Source organism: Micrasema longulum, unplaced genomic scaffold (genome assembly GCF_059751315.1).
Source record: "Micrasema longulum isolate JH-2025_06_02 unplaced genomic scaffold, ASM5975131v1 h1tg000130l, whole genome shotgun sequence".
Taxonomy (NCBI): Eukaryota; Metazoa; Arthropoda; class Insecta; order Trichoptera; family Brachycentridae; genus Micrasema; species Micrasema longulum.
The window spans coordinates 323,559-343,975 of record NW_028277336.1 but is presented as its reverse complement, the minus strand read 5'-3'; the positions used below and the strand labels follow the sequence as shown (position 1 = coordinate 343,975).

The window sequence follows — 20,417 nt, the reverse complement described above, 5'->3', positions numbered from 1 at the left end:
AGGTGTTTTTTTGCAAATACATACTTACTATTTATTCTTATTTAAAAAACGTTATTTTATTTATTTATTTATTAACGGACATTGTCCATGTATAGATTTTATAGGGTTTAAAAATTACAATAAAATAATAGTTTAAAACACTTTTGAAAAAAGAAAAGAAGCATTGACAAACATAAGGGACATCGAGACAAGATCTGGACTATTGTAAACTTAAACCAAAAAGTCTAGATCTTGTCTCGAGTTAACAATACGACAAAAACGGGTCGTTGGAGAATTAAGGCCATAGTTTGTTCTATGCTGATCGATGAACAGCTCTTCATTGTTTCTCAACTTACGAGTTGGAATATTGAATTTTACTTGTCCCAGTAATGATGGAACATCGATTATACCATTTAGTATGCCGAACATATATGGAGTCAATATTAGTTCTACGTTTTTGTAGACTAGAAATATTTAACATTGACTCTATATCAGCGTAAGAATAATTACCTCTCTCTTGTCCGAGCATCCACGCCACTTTTCGAAGCGAGCGATGTTGGACTGATTGAATGTGATTTATGCGATTGACATAGGATGGAGACCAGACCACGGATGCATATTCTAGAAGATGGCGAACAGTTGAGCAATAAAAAGTTTTGATTGTACGGACATTAGTAAAATCAGAGGATATTCTGTTAATGAAGCTAAGTAATTTCAGTGATTTATTTTATGTCCAACTAGTGGTATAGCAGTGGCGAATGGTGATTTTATTTACAGGTAAGCTATAAAAAATGTATATATATTTGTACCTACATAGGAGGTACATAATATAATGTAAGTAATATATACTATAAATTGATATTTTTTGTGGTTCTGTGTGATACAACAACTCTCGTCCATGAAATCAACTCAAACTATGTAATTTCGTGATATATTATATTATATAGGGTGTTCACTAAACCCTATCAGAACTACGGGACGAAAACCTGACTTGGGAGGACGCACAGGAGCTTGTAGCTGACAGAGATACTTGGAGGCTCTTTGTGGAGACCAAATGCTCCAACTAGGGAGCGAACTGAAATGATGATTAAATTACGATAAATACGTATTTGTACAAATTAACTCATTTTACCGCAATTTAATTCAAGTAAATTTCAATAATTTACATTTTTCAATTTATTCGAAAATGCATTTTATTAGTATTGACGTGTAATTGATGAAAAATATTTTTTTGAAATATTTCAGTAGTTTTAAATATTGGTTTTCGTTTTCTGTTAAGTAAATAAAAAATACATAAATAAAATAATTTGTATTATATCAACACAGGTGCTGCCTTTTAAATAAACGCCTATGAAATTCCCACGGATAAGAAATATTGATTTGAAAAAATGAAATATTTTTTATTTCCTTTTATTAAAAAAAGTAATTAATACTATAAAAAAAAAATACCATAGTATCTTTTACAGAATACTTTATTTTTTCTTTCTCATGTTATACAAAATTATTACAACTGTCCATTATTTAGTTTAGGAGCAAAAATTCTTTAACATTCTCTTGTATACCCACAAACAGTTCTTGCCTTTGTGGGATTTTTTTGTTTACTATTAATATGTACTTCATTGATATGTAATTATGCTTTATTTTTTTTAATACTCTGTTTTATTATCATGTTTATTGCAAAAAACAAAAGAAAAATGAATAAAAAAATAATTTTAAAAAAAGCGCATCTTGTTATGAGCGTAGTACGAGTATTGAAAAAAAAATCGATGTATTTATTGATCCCCCCATCTCTAAAGCGGGGGTTCCTTCAACTACCCGGCGCGACCGCGACTATTTGCTAATAAGTGACAGGTCCTGTTTGTTTACTCATAATAATTGTTTTAAAGCGGAAGCGATATTATATCCGAGATCTTTGTTCTTTCAGTTTTAACATTTCAAGTCTATTCATAAATTACCTAGGTACTGTATGTTTTGCACATTAAGTACAAAGCTTACAGGGTAACAATCGTTACAGTTTTGATATGAACGAATATTTTTATCATGACCAGTCCTAGTAGATCCGTGTCAAGTGTATAATTATCGAAATCATAATAAAGCATATTAATAAGGAATTATTAAATAAGCGTGTAAGTTATGAGTGAAATTATAAAATAGACGTGGAGTATAAATTATCGTAAAATCTTATAACCTATAAACAGTGTGACAGAACAGTGAAATATTTTTTTGTTGATCGGAACGCATTGTGACGTTGATAATGTTTTGATGAAATAATGTGGATAAAATTATGTTTCAGCATTAAGACGTGTCAGTGAAGGCGTTTTAGAACGATATCTGACGTGCATATAATTTTGGAAAGGGCACATCAAACATTAAAAAATCTCGACTTTCATATTTTGTTCTGTAAATTTTTCTCAATATCTGCCATAAATTTATTGGTTAAAATTCCAAATGTTAATATTTTAATTGAATAGTGTGGATAAACTACGGAAACGTAAAATATTAGTCGATCATAAGCCAAGTTTCTCAGTGCTCGGACTGAGGCGGGGGAGGGGGGCGCGGCGTACCAGACACCGGACATCAGACTCCCCCCTCCCCACTCCTCGTTTCTCCCCTGCAGAAGTAAGCAACCATTTGATTTTTAAAAATTTTATTCGTTCTGATAAATTAATTAAATGTGCCAATATGTCTTCTTGGTCATACTGATCATCGTGGTTTCGGATGTGACAGGGTTTGGTGAACTCCTGTATAGATATATCATCCATTACTTTAATATATAATTTATTAAAAAATAAATAAAAAATACCACTATGAATTCAGTCCATGTTAGGTACTCAATTTAAATGTCGATTGGGCGAATTGTTCTAGTAATAATAGTGCTAAAAACGGCCGCGTGGAGCGCTTTATGTCCTTCAATATGACGCATAAAAGTAATTATGGTCATATGTCAAAAGTACCATCAGAAAAGTAGTCCTTAAGAAACAATGTTTGAAATACTGTTCAAATCAAGAATCTTCAAATAATTTGTGTAATCTGCAAGTTTAATCTAGGAGAAAAAACCCGCACTGGGGTTAATACATTCAAAATATAGTATACTTATTTGTATGGAAAAATAAGCTGGAATAATCGGCTTGTTTCTTGGCTCACCGCAGGCGCTGGGCGCGCTTTATTAAAATTTATATTTTTTTAGGATAAAAATACAAACGGTGGAAATGATTTAAAATAGATGTTAATTATTTATTTGTTTTTCCTTAAATAAAGTTACAATAAAACATTATGTTAGTCAAATATGATGGTAAGCTGCGCATAATCGCTTCTATACACGGTTTGCCCCTGTGGTATAGTGGTTTGCGCGTTTGACTACCGTGCATGAAGCTAATATTAAATATTTATTGAAAGTGACTTTTAAGTGTTTTTGTTGGCAATGTTTCGTGTTCATGGATTTTTTCAAATGTATTCTTAATAATAATATACTTTCTGTGTTTTTATAAATGTGAATAATATTATAAAAGCAACAGTAATTACTAAGACCCCGACGATTTATTGCAATGCGGTTTTTTCCAGTGCAAATATATTGGACATTTATAATAATGTCTATTTTTCATAAAGTTTACTGCACTAAAAAAAAGAAGACTAATGGCAACTTATTTCGATGACGTAAAAGATTTATTTACCATAAACATATTCTAATAATTCCGTCAGCACTTCAACAAAGCGATTACTGTCAGACGAAAATTACCAGAGGGTTAATATGGAGGTAATATTGGACGAAAATTTATAATTATCAAAAATAATTGTATGTTCACGATGTTGATTTGATAGTGCATTTGTCGTTTGTACAGTCCATGTATTTTGATATTTTTTGCGAACAAAAGTAAATTTAAAAACGCATTTTAAGGTACTTATCTTTATATATACAGGGTGTTCTTTAAACCCTGTCACATCCTAAACCACGATGATCAGTATGGGCAAGAAGACATATTAGCATATTTAGAACAAAGAAAAAAATTAAAAATAAATATGAAAAAAAAATATAAAAAAATAGGATATATAAAGAAAAAACATAAAACAATAATACATTCACACTAATTAAAATTTAATGTTATTTTTACACGTGTTCAAAAATTTTCTTTAGATTAACTTTAAATTTATTTATTGATATATTATTTTTAATAGTTTTTAGTTCATTGGGAAGATTATTATAATTTTTTACACCTTTGAAGACAAAGCTATTTTGACCATGACTTGTATGGAATTTAGATATTAAAATCTTCAATTTAATTTTTTAAAAAGAAGTAAGGAGCATAAACGTTTTATTCGTCGATCTACCAGGGTTGCATTCGAGGAGAATGAACTTACAAAAAAATGTAAAGATGTTGTTTTTTTTGTTTATAAAAAGTTTGTTTTTGTATGTTTACAAACAGCATTTGTTTTTTGTGGATCTCAATCAGATTCTTACCTTAAATTCTTTATAGTTTCTATCCATTTATTTCTTTTTACTGGATTTTTGGTAATACTAAAATTATATAAAATTCAATACATTTTTAAAAATCGTATTCCTACATAAGTCCACTCTTCTGTTGGTGAGAAGACCGGAGTTTTACGTTTGCAAAAAGAATGCCATATTTGAAAATATATTATTTTATGTTTTGGAATTCAACCATAAAAAAGTACCTAGGTACCTACTTATTAATAAAAGTATTTTTCCAAGCTAATAGCAGGCAATTCAACGTTCGGGCAGGACAACGTCTGTCGGGTCTGCTAGTTTAATATAATAATACAATATGCAATGCTACATTGGCTCATTTAAATATGCTTATGTTTGTGTTAATCAATTTGACGTACCAAGTATCGCAAGTTTTGAATTTCCGCGGAAATTTTTGAGTAATGACAAGTTTTGACTTGCTATACTTGGTACGTCACATAGGCGTTCCATTGACACAAACATAAGCATATTAAAACGAGCCAATGTAGCATTGCATATTGTAATATTATATTAAATAAGTACCATAAAATGCGTTTTTTAATTTATTTTTATTCGCAAAAGATATCAAAATTCATGGACTGTACAAAAGACAAATGAACTATTAAATCAACATCTTATAAATGTTAATTTTTTAAACGCTTTCATTTTTACGAGAACCTTTAAGATAAGAGTCACTTTTCATTTTTCTTCGTAACAAAAAACAAATAGCCATTATCATAATATTTTTCCCACGAAGGCATAACTACGGTTCAAACAATGGACATTTTACTGCTTACCACAAATGTACTGTAAACATTTTTATTTCTGGTACATGAGGGAAATGGAAGCTTCCAGCATGTTGGGAAACCTCCATTACCGCGGACGGTTGTTTGAGAAGTTACGTCTCAAACTAAGAAAGTTACCGGGAAATGGGTAACTTTTACATATTTTACGCTATTTAGCATGTTACTTGTAAACATACAATAGATACTAAATTATAAATTAGCGCACAAGTGATCAAAACAGTCATAAAATACCTACTTTTTGGTCTTAAAAAACATAAGGAGTTATTTAATGCAATTTATTTATTAATTTTATAAATTTATTGCATAAATAAGCATGCATATTTAATACCATGGAATACATATAAAACTAGTGAATTAGAAAATGAATACGGCGCGTCCTCTGGCTTATTTTTTTGCCTCGCTTATAATGTACAAGGCTTATATTAACTGCAAAAGCTATGTTCCTTCTAATTACAGGCAAACGTCGTTTTGCGCTGGTTCGATTTACGCTGATTTACAATTACGCCGGTTGGTGCCGGCGTGGGATTCCCCGGTTCGGCCGACACCAGACGACAGTAAGCGCCGCGATTCTATTAGCAGACACACTTTTACACGTTGTTTTATTCTATTACCGTGTACGCGAGTAGCCTATTGTGTGTGTGAAAGTGTTTCCGTTCGTTTGTTTTTAAGAAAAATAAAAATGTATGATTATATTTTTAAATTTATTAATATTAAAATTAAAAATATGTTCAAATGTTTGTAGTTTATGCTATGATTCTAAAAAAAAGGAAGCAACAATCAAAGCAAATAAAATTGGATGTTTTTTTTCAAAAAAGTGTGAAAATTTAATTCAGTGCGTAATATTACGCATAATTTAGTATCATTTTTCGGTTCGACTATTTATGCAAATCATTGCTTGCTACAGGATTATCGCCATACTCTCCTAATTATGAGGCACTGGCCATTGATATGCAATGCCAAAGATCTCATTGACATATTCATATTATATTTTTTTTAAATGTTTTCTTTGTATTTGTGTTTTTTCTTTACTTTGTTTACGTTTTGTAAATACATTTCTCTGAGTGTATGCAATTTCAATAATATCTAATTTTTTTCCTAACATTTTTGATTATTATTTATTAATAAATTATGAATATAAGAAAATAAATTATTGGAAAATGAGAACATATGGAAGGAGTTGGTCGATTAAAAATAGGTGGTGCTCGCCACCCTATTATTTTCATTATTATTCTGGATAACTTTTATAGCGCCATTTTCATGAAAATCGCCTCAAGAGCGCTGTACAATAAACATCCCAACACGTTTTGAAGCTACAGAGCGCATAGGCTGTTGGGTTTCAGTTCCGCGTCTTGCAGCTACAGAGCGCCCGGGTGGTTTTAGCCCCCATTTACATTTTACAAATAGAGTGACAGACGTAGTTTTTAAGAAAAAATAAATGTTTACAGATCGATTCTAGATTACAACTTATCATGCCGCTACAGAACGCATGTATAGTTAGAAATCTGGACCCTAATAATAGTTGAAGTTTATATTAAAATATATTTAGTTAATTCAACAATGTTTTGAGTATGTCCAAATGCTTGCAGACTGGCTGAATTTTCTTCCCAGGGAGATGTTCATATTTAAATTTGACAAATTTTTAACCTTATGTTTTAATTTGGTTTTTTTATTAATATTTTTCAATTTCCTTTGATTTGGATATTGAAAAAATTGATTTTTTTATATCGCGTGGTAATTAAAATAATAAAGAGTTTTTTTTTGTAAATAATGTTAATTGTACATTGGCGGGCTTAATGCCAAATGTCAATTTCTTCCAACCAACCAATAAAATAATTGTTTTATTTTTATAATTCAAGTTACAGAACACGTATTCTTGGCACATATATATACTTTATATTTGTATAATAATGATTTTTAATTTCTTACATTTCATTAGCTAGGCATTTATAATTAAGTAGTTTTTCTTTTTTATGTTATTGTTTTATTAGTATAGGACTACTTACGCTCTAAAGATAAAAAAATCTCCATCTTAGAACAGGCTGTGCCATGTTAGATGGAGATTATCATAAACAGAGAACACTCCGTTTTCATTTTACATTAATTGGTTTTATATAGATTCTTATTTTTTTGCAATAAATTTATAAATAAATTAAAATAAAATAATAAAATATTCAATAGAAAATTAAGATTAAAAACCTAAAGATATATAAAAATAAAAATAAAAATCTATCTAAAAATCGATTTAAGGTAATTTAAAAGTTTATAAATTACCTTAAATCAAAACTATTACTCAATTGGAAAAGGGAAAAAAGAGGAAAAAGGAAAGGAGGAGAGATTAAGGAAGAGAAAGGAGATGTTTCTTCAGACGTGATTTAAATTGTATGTACCTACAATACCTTTAGGTCGTTATGGGAAGATTACCATACCTATTTATTGTTTACGTGTGTTCAAATTGCCTTTGGTTAACCTAAAAGCCTAGAAACTCGAGAATGAGTTCGACAAACAATAGGATATAAACTACAAACCAATATTGACACTCGTGCATATTAAATTAACACGCGTGCCAAACTATTACAAAGTAAAAATACAACTTTGTAAATGGCCCATTGCACATGTATAGTGCCAATCCGGCGTATACAGGTGTTCTTTAAACCCTGTCACATCCGAAACCACGATGATCAGTATGAGCAAGCAGACATATTGGTACATTAAAATAAACTTTTAGAACGAATAAAATTTAAAAAAATAATATATATAAAAAAACAAATGGTTGCTTACTTCTGCAGGGGAGAAGCGGGGGGGGGCGCTGAGCGCGGTTGGCTGTGTATCAGACTCCCCCTTTCCCTCCTCGTTTCATCCCTGCAGAAGTAAGCAACCATTTGTTTTTTCAATATTTTTTTAAAATAATTTTATTCGTTCTAAAAATTTATTTTAATTTGCCAATATGTCTTCTTGCTCATACTGATCATCGTGGTTTTGGATGTGACAGGGTTTAGAGAACACCTGTATATTTGTTCTAAAATAAAATTAATTTATATACAATCCACCTGGCCCAGTAAAATAAGGCTGAGTGGATTTGTTTTTTATTTCCTTTTTTTCGTTTTATTTTTTCTGTTTCTGCTCGCGAGTGAATTTTTTTTGTTAGTGGCTTTATTATTATTATTATGGATAACTTATATAGCGCCATTTTCGTAATAAAATACCTTAAGGGCGCTTTACATAGTGATTCTATAGATTAATAAATTTATTGAAGCTTTTAAATTTGTAATTTAATAAAAACAATTTATTTTGTTACCATATGCCAAGGATTTATTCAAATGATTTAGAGAACAAGTGGATTTTAAGCTTTTTCCGAAGCATCACTTCACCCTCACAGCCTCGCACCTCTGCTGAGAGAGTATTCCAGGCCATAGGGCCTGCGACCGCAAATGCGCGTTCACTGAATTTAGTGCGCTGTTTGCGTAGAGGTATAATAACTTTTTCTCTCGCCGTAGACGTAGCTGATCTATGTACATAAGCGTAAGACGCCTGACAGCTGGTTCATCTGGAATGCATAGTTCCCTTAGATATACCGGAGCAGAGTTGTGCAGTGATTTATACATAAGGCAACAGAGTTTGTATTACACCCTCTGTGGAAAACGTAGCCAGTGTAATTCCCGAAGTAGTGGAGTGATATGACTGAACTTAGAGATTCTGAAAATAAGTCTCGCTGCAGCATTTAATACGGGCTGTAGGCGAGTTTAGTTATTTCTAATCTTTTTAGATTGTTTATACAAAAACCACCTTTATTCCGGAGCGAATGAATGATGAAAGAACGGTTAAAAGATTTATGATGCGAATGTGTCTGGTTGTAGAAGTCGAGGAAGGCCGAGAAAGACATGGCATGATCAAGTACAACAAATTCTTGAAAGTGGTCATGTGAAAAGTCGGAATAATCGACGTGCGTGCATGAGAAGATGTATGAATGTGAAGGAAGCAAAGGAAGTGTGCCAGTACAGAGTGGTGTGGCGTTCTATTCTCTCTGCCTACCCCTCCGGGGAAATGGCGTGATGGTTAGTTAGTTAGTTAGTTAGTTAAAATTTCACACCCATTTCGTTCGACGCATAACTTAAAAGTCAAAGCGATTAATACAAATATATAAACAAATAATGTAAAATGTCATACCACAAAGTAAAAAATGTTTTTGGCATTTTATTTCACAATATTCCGTCCATACACTATTATTATTTGTTATAGACGGAGATTACATATAATTTAAAGACAGGCAGATATCTCGCATACTGTTATTTGTCTGCGTTCTTCTTTTTCCAAAAAAGCATTCTTTCAATTTTTTTACTGTTTGACTAAAATGGAATGGACAACTAGGCTTGGTAATTTATTCAAGTCTGAAACTACCCTAGCTGTGGGAGAAATAGTTGAAAAAAGAGGGAGGGGATAACTGTTTAACTCACGCCCCTCCCTTCACCCTCTCCCTCTTTTTTCAACTATTTCTCCCACAATATAAAATATTTTCATAGCCTAGGAGAGTTGTAACAGAGGAGTGTTGAAACAATGGCGATATCGAGAAATCTTTGATCGATAGCGAACTGGCAACTTCACGCATTTATTGTTTTTTTGACGCGCCACTTGATGGAGTCGGCAACAGCAGTCTACAGGGAGTGGTTGTGTGTATACGACATCTGAACGGAAAAAAATATACCAAAAGTAAGATTTTGGCCAGTATTTTGATAGCCTGTTTTTCGATAGGTATTACGTGAAGTACTGACGTGTTATTATTTCCAATATGCACTAACTATCTAAGTTTCAAAGCGTAATATTGTTTTTTTATAGCTCGCCTCTAGTTTTGAGGTTAAAAGCCATTATTTTGAACAAGGCCTGCTTTTTTGGGCCTAGGAGAGTTGAAACAGCTTGTTTCAACTCTCCTAGGCCCTTCTAGGTACATATCTAAATAAGACAAAAGATACAACATTTTTGATAAAGGATTATGGCAGTTTAGGAATTTTTGAACTTGTGACCTCTCTCACTTTACACACTGCGTAATACTGTCCATTCTTCCTACAAAGTACAATTACATATCAGAACATCAATTTTGTTAATACCTATCTACGATATTCGTTCTCTCAACAGATTATTCAACTCGGGATGTATAATTGTAAAATCAAAGTTAAATAAATAACGTTCCGTGAGATGACGAAACGCAAAACAGCAAGGTGAAATCTACACCTGTGCTCTGCGTTGTTCTTGGCGAACTAGGCAAGTATCTACCTATCAAAGTTCATGTACTTGCCTACTTTTATTTATTTGAGATACCAACAACTACTACTAATAATACACCGCCAGTAAGCGCCCCTGTGAAAAGAAAACTAACACATCAACGAAACTCTTAAAACCTAGCTGATGTCAGTTTGTCCCTTTTGTTTACGACGCAATAATCGTGTCGTTTCACAGTTATGATCGCGTATCTGCATGTATTCTGTATTATAATAATCGCCCCTAGGCGAATTCCGCGATTGGATAGTGCCCATGTCTGATTGGTCCGGCCATTTGTAATAGTTTAAAATCTTTTCTGATTTCGAAAACGTTTTTATTGCCGTTCTCGATTTGTTAATTTCCACTATCGATGTTTTGTCATTTAAATAACTATCGATTTCCTCGGGTACATCCCTATGCTCCTGAACTATGACATGTCGCTGTGATACTGGATAGTGCCCACGTCGTTTCCCCGTAAGGACAGGCAGAGAAGATGAAACGCCATATCACTATGTCTTCATACAGATTTCGCTTCCTTTATATTCCTACATCTTCATGCACGCGCGCCGATTATCCCGACTTTTGACTGTCTTTCGCAATTTCTGCGTCCATCAACAATCGCATCGTAAACCTTCTAGGCTTTTCTTTTGCTGTTCATGCGCTAATACACCTTCTAATATTAAAAATTATAATGTATTGTTTACTTAACAATTATTTGAAAAGTTTTATGTAGGGAAATTTCATTTGAAATAAATTTGTACAAGGGTGGATGTAATGACATCTATCGAATAAAATAAAATAAAATATAACTTCACACAAAGAACATTTACCTAAGGTTGTTTACAATTTCATAGATGTCGTCAGAGTCATTAAATTACTCCATCGAATAATTTTACTGTTTTGGCTTTTTTATTTTAATAAAAATATTTTTGAACTATGGAAGGAAGAATTTATGAAGGATGATTAAATTCTCTCGATGAAATTAAAATTGAACTGCTGTAAAACTACTCTTATTCTTCGTCAAACAGCGATTTTGTTTTGTCTACATTATTTATTTTATGAGTATTAATTTTGACCGTTCCTTCACATGTCAGGATGGCCGAGCGGTCTAAGGCGCCAGACTCAAGGTACACCTTACCCGCTAAACGCGGGGCGAGCTCTTCTGGTCCTCTCTGAGGGCGTGGGTTCGAATCCCACTTCTGACACATCTTTTTGAGAAATTCTACTAAATTTCATATTTGTATTATTTTGGACAAAACGTGCACTTTTTGTTAATATTGTTTTCTACTGTATGAATGGAACGGTGATCTGTATAAAAAAACAGTACCAAAATGCTTCAATGGAACGTGTAATAGAAAAAAACTAAAAATCCACTTGTTCATTCATTTCAATAAATCATACAAATTCTATTTATTTATTTAACTTTTTGTACAAAATGTTAATTGTATATTGGCGGGCTTATTTCCAAATGGCAATTTATTCCAACCAATCAATTTATTCAGTAAGTACTGCATAAGAGTAGAGTGCGCTTGAGAGAGAAATAGGGGCTAGATTGAAATTTATTTATTTATTGTGAACATACGCACATGTAACAAAAAAGAAACGTAATAACAGCTAGCTAGTAGCTAGGTAGTAGGGACACGAAACAAAGAACTCCTGTAAATTGTAAAACAGTGCAATAATAAAAAGATAACGCGCTAGCTAAAAATATATATGCATAATTCGTTGTTGTTAAAAAAATCTTTAAGATATTAATTATAATATATTTTTTAGTAAATATATTATTGAAAACATTATAATATTTACAATGATACGACAAAGCTGCTTCTTTTATTTATTGGTTTTATTATTTGGGATGTGTGATGTCACCATGGCTGTTCAACGTGTATATCGATAACTGCATATAAGAACTGAAAAGAATGGGAGCAAAAATGGGTGATTTAAATGTCAATTGTCTTTTGTATGCTGACGATGCTGTACTTCTTGCTAACAACAAAGAGGAACTGCAATTCTTGGTAACAAAGGTCAACGATGTATGCAAGAGAAGCGATTTGCCGATGAATGTCGATAAATCGAATGTGATGGTTTTTGAAAGAAATGAAAGTACGACTAAATGTGAAATCACTGTGAATGGAGTTTTACTAAAATAAGTAGAGGAATTTGTGTATCTGGGAAGTATGTTCACTAGGGATGGGATGACTGAGAAATATATTGAAAGGAGGGTGAGTGCCGGGAACAGAGTAAACGGTGCACTTAAATCGATCTTGGCAAATAAATGTTTGTCACAAGAGGCAAAATTGTCAGTTCACAACGGAGTCCTGGTCCCGTCCCTGATGTAAGGGAGCGAATATGGACTTGGAAAAACAGGGATGAAAGTAGGCTCAATGCTGTCGAAATGCGATCTCTCAGGCGAATGTGTGGTAAAACTATGTACGATAGATGCACAAATGTTGAGATCCGTACATTATGTAAGGCTGAGACAAGCATTATCGACAAAATCAAGAAAGGAACTCTGCGCTGGTTTGGACATGCAGAACGAATGGACAGCGAAAGAACGGCTAAGAATATTTACAATGCGAATGTTGATGGATGCAGATATAGAGGAAGACCGAGAAAGACATGGCATGACCAAATCCAACAAATACTTAAAGATGGACATGTCAAAAGTCGGAATAATCGGCGCGCGTGCATGAGAAGATGTATGAATGTAGGGGAAGCGAGAAATGCAAAGATAGTGTTGTGGCGTTCTATCCTCTCTGCCTACACTTACGGGGAAAGGGCGTGATGGTTTGTTGTTGTTGTTGTTATTATTTCGGTGAATTCATGTAATGTATAAAATAAATTTTTATTATTTACGGGAATATTTTTGACAAAAATACATTTTATGATGCTATTCCATTGTGCAATGCGACGTTATCATCGACTATGCATACATACATATGATCTAATTATAATTTATACTGTATTTTTGCCTCAACGTGCATAAGCCTTCGTGGCGCAATCGGCTAGCGCGTTCGGCTGTTAACCGAAAGGTTGGTGGTTCGAGTCCACCCGGGGGCGATTATTTTTGAAGTTTTAAATCAAATCTTAAAAATATTTTTTTTCATTATAAGTTCCATAGAAGTATGTTTGTAAATTATATTTACGAAAAAAAAATATCACCATAAGGTTAAGCTGTTATAATAAAAATATATTAATTTATTTTAACGCCTTGCAGGCTTTCAAATATTTTGCATATATAAATATAAAGACAGGCATGTATTTTGTTAGATTGTAATTGTTGTAACTTTCTGTTACCAAAGTTAAATTTTATTGTAGAAATATGATACTGGAGCATAGTAATGTTTGGTGCTCACTGAGATTATTTATTATACTCGAAAATTGACTAAAATTTTATACTTTTTTTATCTAATATGAATTAAAAATAATTTGAAATAGAAATTTCGGGCGGAAATTCGCATCTCGTAATAATATTCCAAGAAGACCAAAAAGGACACGAAGCCGGTAATGTATTATATTAAACCTACACAACAAAGAATAAAGAATTCTTAATTCTATGCTACACAATGAATGACATGTGGGAAGTCAAATGACAGAAGGGACCATCTGTAATTTTTTCTGTTTTTTAGTTTCCAAAAGTTTTAATAAATATTTCAGTAAATCCGCATAGTAAAAAAAACAAAAAGCGTAATTTAAAATGGTTATTTATAATAGAAAAGTAACACTAAAATATTTTAGTTTTTGAAGTCTTGAAATGAAGTCGTATTTCAGCTCTCCTGAACATTTTTGAAAATTACAGTAAATAGCAATACAACGGGCCGAGGTACTCAGATCGAGAATTGCAACCGCAAAATAAGATTTTTTTAAAAATTTGAATTGAAAAAATATTATTATATTTCTAAGGAATTTTTGTAATCAGTTATTTTTTGTTTTGTACGGCATTATGTGAAAAGGACCTTAATTATATTGTTATGGTATTTGTTACAATCAGTGTAAAGTTTCCGCAAACCAAGTTTTGTAAAATTTCCATTGAAAATAAACGTAAAAATGTAATTTTTCAATAAAAAATAAAATAAAAGCGCCATCTATGAATAATACGTTTCATATTTTCGTTAAGAATCACCTTAAGCTTAAAACAAAACCAAAAATTTGGTACGCTTTTATTCAAAAAGGGCTTCTGTGTAAAATAATGACATACTGGTAAACGTCTCGTCGTTTTACGCCGGGGTTCTGTTCCGAGAGACACCGGCGTAAAAGTTAATTGATTATTAGGTCGGCGTTACTAGTTTGAAAAACTGTAAATGGCCAGTAACGTCTAATTTATTGAGATGAGTCGAATCAATTGGCACATTAACATTAAAAAAGAAGAACGTTTACTTAATTACTAAATAAAAAGGGCGTTTCTAGCTAGAAACGTCTTTTTCTTGTATTTTTTTTTACTTAAAAGAAGATGAAAATGTTAATTTTTAAATATATAACGTAAACATTATTAAAATTAATATACGTATTCCGTTAGGGCAAACCATAATACATACTGTTGCATAATAATATACTTAATTTTTGTAGTATTTTTCACACAGCGAATTTTTTAATCTCCGAGTTACAAAATATTTATTTTCTCCGTTTTTGTTTTATTTAGAAATGTCCTTCTTTCTTATGACGGCAGTGTGCTCGTACACCAGTACACCACTCCAAGCAGTTAATTCGGATTTTACTTTATTCCGTCTGAATATACACCTATACAGGACCATAAAAAAAAGATGAGTGAATCCAACACAAAATATATTTCTAAGAGCCGGTTACTTCCATCTCCGACAAATCAAATCCGTACGGAGAAATATTCATATAGATGCAACTAAAGCTCTTGTGAATATGTAAATGCCTATACAAAAAATCACTGAACTACCTCATTGCCAAACCTATTACTTTGCTCGACGTACGTACTTAATTATTATTTTTATTATTATTTTTATTACCATTTTTAATTGCTAGAATTTCATGCATGGTCCGTGCGCTTTGTAGCTGCAAGACGTTTGAAATATTAGCATCCATATTATGTAAATGTACTAACTAAATAAAATCTAATATAGACATCAACTATAGTCTTTAAAACAAAGCTTGATTAGAATGACAGCTGTCAAACTAATTTCATTAGTGATGGGAAATTACTGATCACTGATCAAATCGATTTTATCAGTTATTTCATGCAATCGTGAAACTCTGTTTCCGGAAATTGATATAAAAAACGCAAAAACAAGCCTATTATAGTGTGTTTAACACAATTATTTACCAAAAAATGAGACTTTTTTCATGTACAACATCAAATGAATTATTTTTTTATTCGATCAATTTACATTGATCAATTTGTCCCATCTCCAACGTTTTTGCGAAATGATGTAACCTTGTAAGAACGTCGTTAATAATTAGGTTTATTTTCGTTTTTTTTAGTTTTAAAGCTGATTTTATATTTCAATGTTTCAAGCATTGTATTAAAAAAATAAATTAACACGCCAGATACAAATGATTTTTCGTGTGTGAATATAAATAACTTCTTTGGCGTTACTACAAAGTTATGTCGTCACTTTTTCTGACAACTGTCATTCTAATCATGTTACAGTTTAAAGATTATAGGTACACAATAAACAGGGTCTAGATTTCTAACTGTTCATAAGCTCCATACTTGCTGGATTATGCTGTAATCTAGAATCTCTGACAGGTCATAAGCCCTGTAAAAGCCTAGACTTCCATATTCCCTTCTTTAAGGTATTCCCCATGCCTGTTGTAATGTCTTAATCTATCTGTGAACGTTTTTATTTTGTTAAAACATGTCTTGGTCACGTGAATTGTAAAATGTAAGTGTCGGCTAGATTTCTAACCTTCCGTGCACTCTGTAGCTGCAAGAGGTGTTGGGATGTTTACTGTGCAGCGTTCGTACGGTGATTTTCACGAAAATGGCGTTATAAAAGTTATCCAGATTAATAATCATAATTACATATACTTTTGTATACCTTACTGTTTGCCCCACCTCGCATTAAATTTGTAAATACACTAATCATCGAATTATAACATCTGAATTCTATGAAAACAAAAATAATTATGTTTCAGAGATTAATTTTAAGAAAATATTTATTTTACATCAACAAAAATAAGAAAGTCTTTTCTGAAGCATTTAGTTTATATATTTAAATTTTTCCCCTTCTCTCATCTGGGGATATAGCTCAGTGGTAGAGCATTCGACTGCAGATCGAGAGGTCCCCGGTTCAAACCCGGGTGTCCCCTAACAATTTTTTTTTCTTTCCACTTTTTTATTTTGATTTAAATTATTTTTTCAGAACAATATTTTTAGAGAGAATATATGTTTTAAGAGGTAGAAAATAATATACATTAGAAACGACTGTTTTAACGAATGTACAATAATGTATCATTTTATTGTATTTAGAAATTTAAAAAAATATGTACATATCAATAATATATATTTCTTTAATTTCGAAGTACCTACGTATCCTTCGTTGCCAAATAATATTGTATAATAATAATTATGATTTTCTCTCAATTATCTCCTTTGTCTTAGATTACAATAACTCAATTAAGTATTTAGTTAAAAAGTAATCAATAAATATTGTGTTTGGTAAAATAAAATCTGATTTTTTTAGAATGGCAAAACATTATATTAGCAATTTGATATATGTTTTTATATAAACATTTTCTCAATCTCGTACGACGGGGATGTAGCTCAGTGGTAGAGCGTTCGCTTTGCATGTGAAAGGCCCCGGGTTCGATCCCCGGCATCTCCAAATATTTTTGCATTTTTATTTTTAAATTTGGATGATGAAATTTTAAAAATTATTATCAACTTGCTTTTAATCACGGTTTCACTCGCTTTCTATTAGGGAGAAAATAGTTCATTGATAAGTTTTTTCGTTTTACAAATAAGAAGTTTCCGGATGGAATGATATATTTTTTCGGGATAAAAGTCGATTGCCAGGTCTCCATCTATCCCTATGCAAATAGACGATCTGCAAGTCCATATGAATTATTTTTTACCAAGAATTCATTTTTCTACCAAGAATTTTCCAGAGGGAGCGATATTTTATTTCAGTATAAAAAGTATCTCAATACAAAAACGCGCTTTAGCATTGCATTTATAATATTATTAGTATGAATATGGACGGATTACCAATAAAAAAAATCGTAACAAGTAACCTTTCCTTATCAATAATATCCTGACTTTTTGGAATAATTTTATTAGGTTTTTTTAAAGCTTACTATTAGGAATGTTCCTCTGAAGTTTCGGGGCCTGGCTCTGAAAAATCGTGTATATTATTGATATGTATTTGCATCAAGGAAAAACGGAACCTTCAACTCTAGAACGATCGTTTTTTGAGTGAGACTACCGGAAGTATAACTAAAATGTTTTTCCCTACCATTTTTCATGCCTATGATTTCAGAAAAATGCTGAATGCTGGCTACGAGCTCACCCAGATGCTTACAGGTCATGGTGGGTTCATGAGCTACCTGCATCGCTTCAAGCTCTCCGAGATCGACAGCTGCCCATGCGACGATGAAACTCCTCAAGATGTCCCTAACCTGTTGATGCATTGCCCCTTTTTCAGCTTTCAAAGACAACAGCTGGAGGCGCAATGCAGAAGCCTGGGTGAAGGTCTATGCGACATCCCATCGGTGATAGTTAATAAAGAACTCACACGAGAGGTAGTATCATACATGATCAATATGGTGCAGGCAATTGGTAAAATAAACCAAAGTAGGGAACAAAATGCCAAACACTCTTCCAGCGGAACGGAAGGCCTGTTGACTACTGCCAACAGGCCGGCTTCTCCTGAAGAGATTTAAGTGGTTTCCTCTCCACGTGAGCAAATGCTGAGAAGTTCCTGATTAGCCCACATTAGTATATCCCTCCTGATCTCCAAAGTTTAGTTAAATTTAACGATATTTTATTGCAAAAAAATCCACTTTTTTAAATATAAACCTTGTATATTATAAACAAGGTAAATAATAAAGCAACTCCCACATATAAAAAAATAATGAAAAACGTGACTTTTTGCATCGTGAACAAGACATGTTCAGGTATTTCGAATGCCCAAATGACATTGGTTAACCCTTATACTGCTAAACAACGATATATCGTTGTTGTTAATCCCTATCATAAAGTTCTAACTAGACTGATGCTGACGTCATAATCCCCAAAAGGGTAAATGAATTCGGGAACTGCTTGTTGCACTTAACCGTCAGTGGTATAAAACATTTTCAAAACATTAAAATTACTTATTCGACGGGTTATTATTTAGTTTCGTACATATTTCAGCCTACGGAAAATTTTGTACAAAAAATGTTTTCTTACGCGCAGTAAAAATTTGAGCATTAAAGTGTACGGCAAAGTTTCTTGAAAATGAATAAAAAATCATTAAAAATATTTTAATGAAAACGAACAACTTTGAACGACGTCACTTGTTCATATGAATCAATCAATGATAAGAGGGTTGTGTAAGATTTCCGGTTTGCTAATCGTCAATGGACCAATCAACAGAACTAACCGAAAAGAAGCGGAAGAGAACTTGCGACGTCACACGCGGATTAATGTCAGAAATACAAAACTTTAAAAGATCGTAACGCTGATAATACGATACATAAAAATTGAAAAAAAAAGCTTTGTCTATTAACATTTTTTTTTAAAAAAACCACTAAACATCCTCATTATAAATTTACTTATGATGTTTAAATTCGCAGTGCTTTAAAGAAAAGAGAAACGACTAAACACAGGAAACTTCTAGCTAGTCGGGACCTGAAACAGTGACCTTTTTTACAATTCAAAAAAAGTGAAATAAAAAATAAATCAATGTTAATAGTTAGATTTTTAATCACTTGATATGATATTTGAGGAAAATAATTATATTTGGTGTTTTCCCCTCTATTAAACCCGATTCAGTGATTACGAAAATATTGATGTACTTCCGTAATGAATAACTAATTGAATACTTTACCTTTGATATAATAACTCTTATCTAATGAGGTCCTTATATCACCGGAAAACCCCATAATTAAGAATATAAACAAATAAGTAAAGAGCCATAAAACATAAAAATAATTCACCATGGAACCTAATGATTGTCAATTAGGACGTCTGAATATTAAAAAAATCATTTGTTAATTTATTATAATGGGTACCCACAGTAATGGGAAATCAAAATGTTTAAGCTGTTCATTACCTAATGATTATTAATCTACTAACAAAACGTAATTATTACCATACAAACTCTATTTTACAAACTATTCTACAAACAAAACGTAAATGAGGTATATCAGCTCGATATTGATCCAAAAATACTTCAGAAAAAGCTTCTTCGATTTCGTGCTCTTCGTAAGAGTCATATTATAAATTATTATCACTATCACTCAAAAAAATATCGTTATTGTCTTATTCACTTTCGGAATAGGTTGAGCTGCTAAGCCTCCGAGTTTCTCGGCGAGGTACTATTATTTCTTTATCACTTTTACTATCCGTTATCATTTTGAATGATATATTTTGTAAATTTATTCATAATAAAAAGGACGCTTTGCAGAGTTAAATTGTCAGAGTAACAAAGTAAGATTAAAAATATATATAAATGTAAAAAATATGTAATTTACCTCAGCTGTTTTTAATTTCAGTAACTGTTGTCTATCTCGCTCAATCCATTATGCGTGAACCAGCTATTAGTGAAACGGAATATTTTTCTTAAAAGAGATATCAATTTGTGAGACAGTTGTACAAAAAATTATTTTTTTTAAATTAAAATTATATTATAACAACTACCAAGAAATAATATCACTTCTTTGTACATTTACCGGTTACCTTTAAGTTTCAATCTAAATAACTCCCTACAAACATTTGGACATACTCAAAATATTGTTTATAAAAATAA

General features: G+C 31.9%; 4 non-coding genes across 4 annotated transcripts; all 4 read left to right on the top strand.

Moving 5' to 3' along the window:
* Positions 1 to 11,586: 11,586 nt before the first annotated feature.
* Positions 11,587 to 11,702, top strand: TRNAL-CAA (transfer RNA leucine (anticodon CAA)). Its single transcript has 2 exons — positions 11,587 to 11,624; positions 11,658 to 11,702. It is a non-coding gene; the product is annotated as a tRNA-Leu (tRNA).
* Positions 11,703 to 13,483: 1,781 nt separating this feature from the next.
* Positions 13,484 to 13,557, top strand: TRNAN-GUU (transfer RNA asparagine (anticodon GUU)). Its single transcript has one exon. It is a non-coding gene; the product is annotated as a tRNA-Asn (tRNA).
* Positions 13,558 to 16,704: 3,147 nt separating this feature from the next.
* Positions 16,705 to 16,776, top strand: TRNAC-GCA (transfer RNA cysteine (anticodon GCA)). The gene has a single exon. It is a non-coding gene; the product is annotated as a tRNA-Cys (tRNA).
* A 443-nt stretch (positions 16,777 to 17,219) lies between these two features.
* TRNAA-UGC (transfer RNA alanine (anticodon UGC)) lies at positions 17,220 to 17,291 on the top strand. The gene has a single exon. It is a non-coding gene; the product is annotated as a tRNA-Ala (tRNA).
* The last annotated feature ends 3,126 nt before the right edge of the window (positions 17,292 to 20,417 follow it).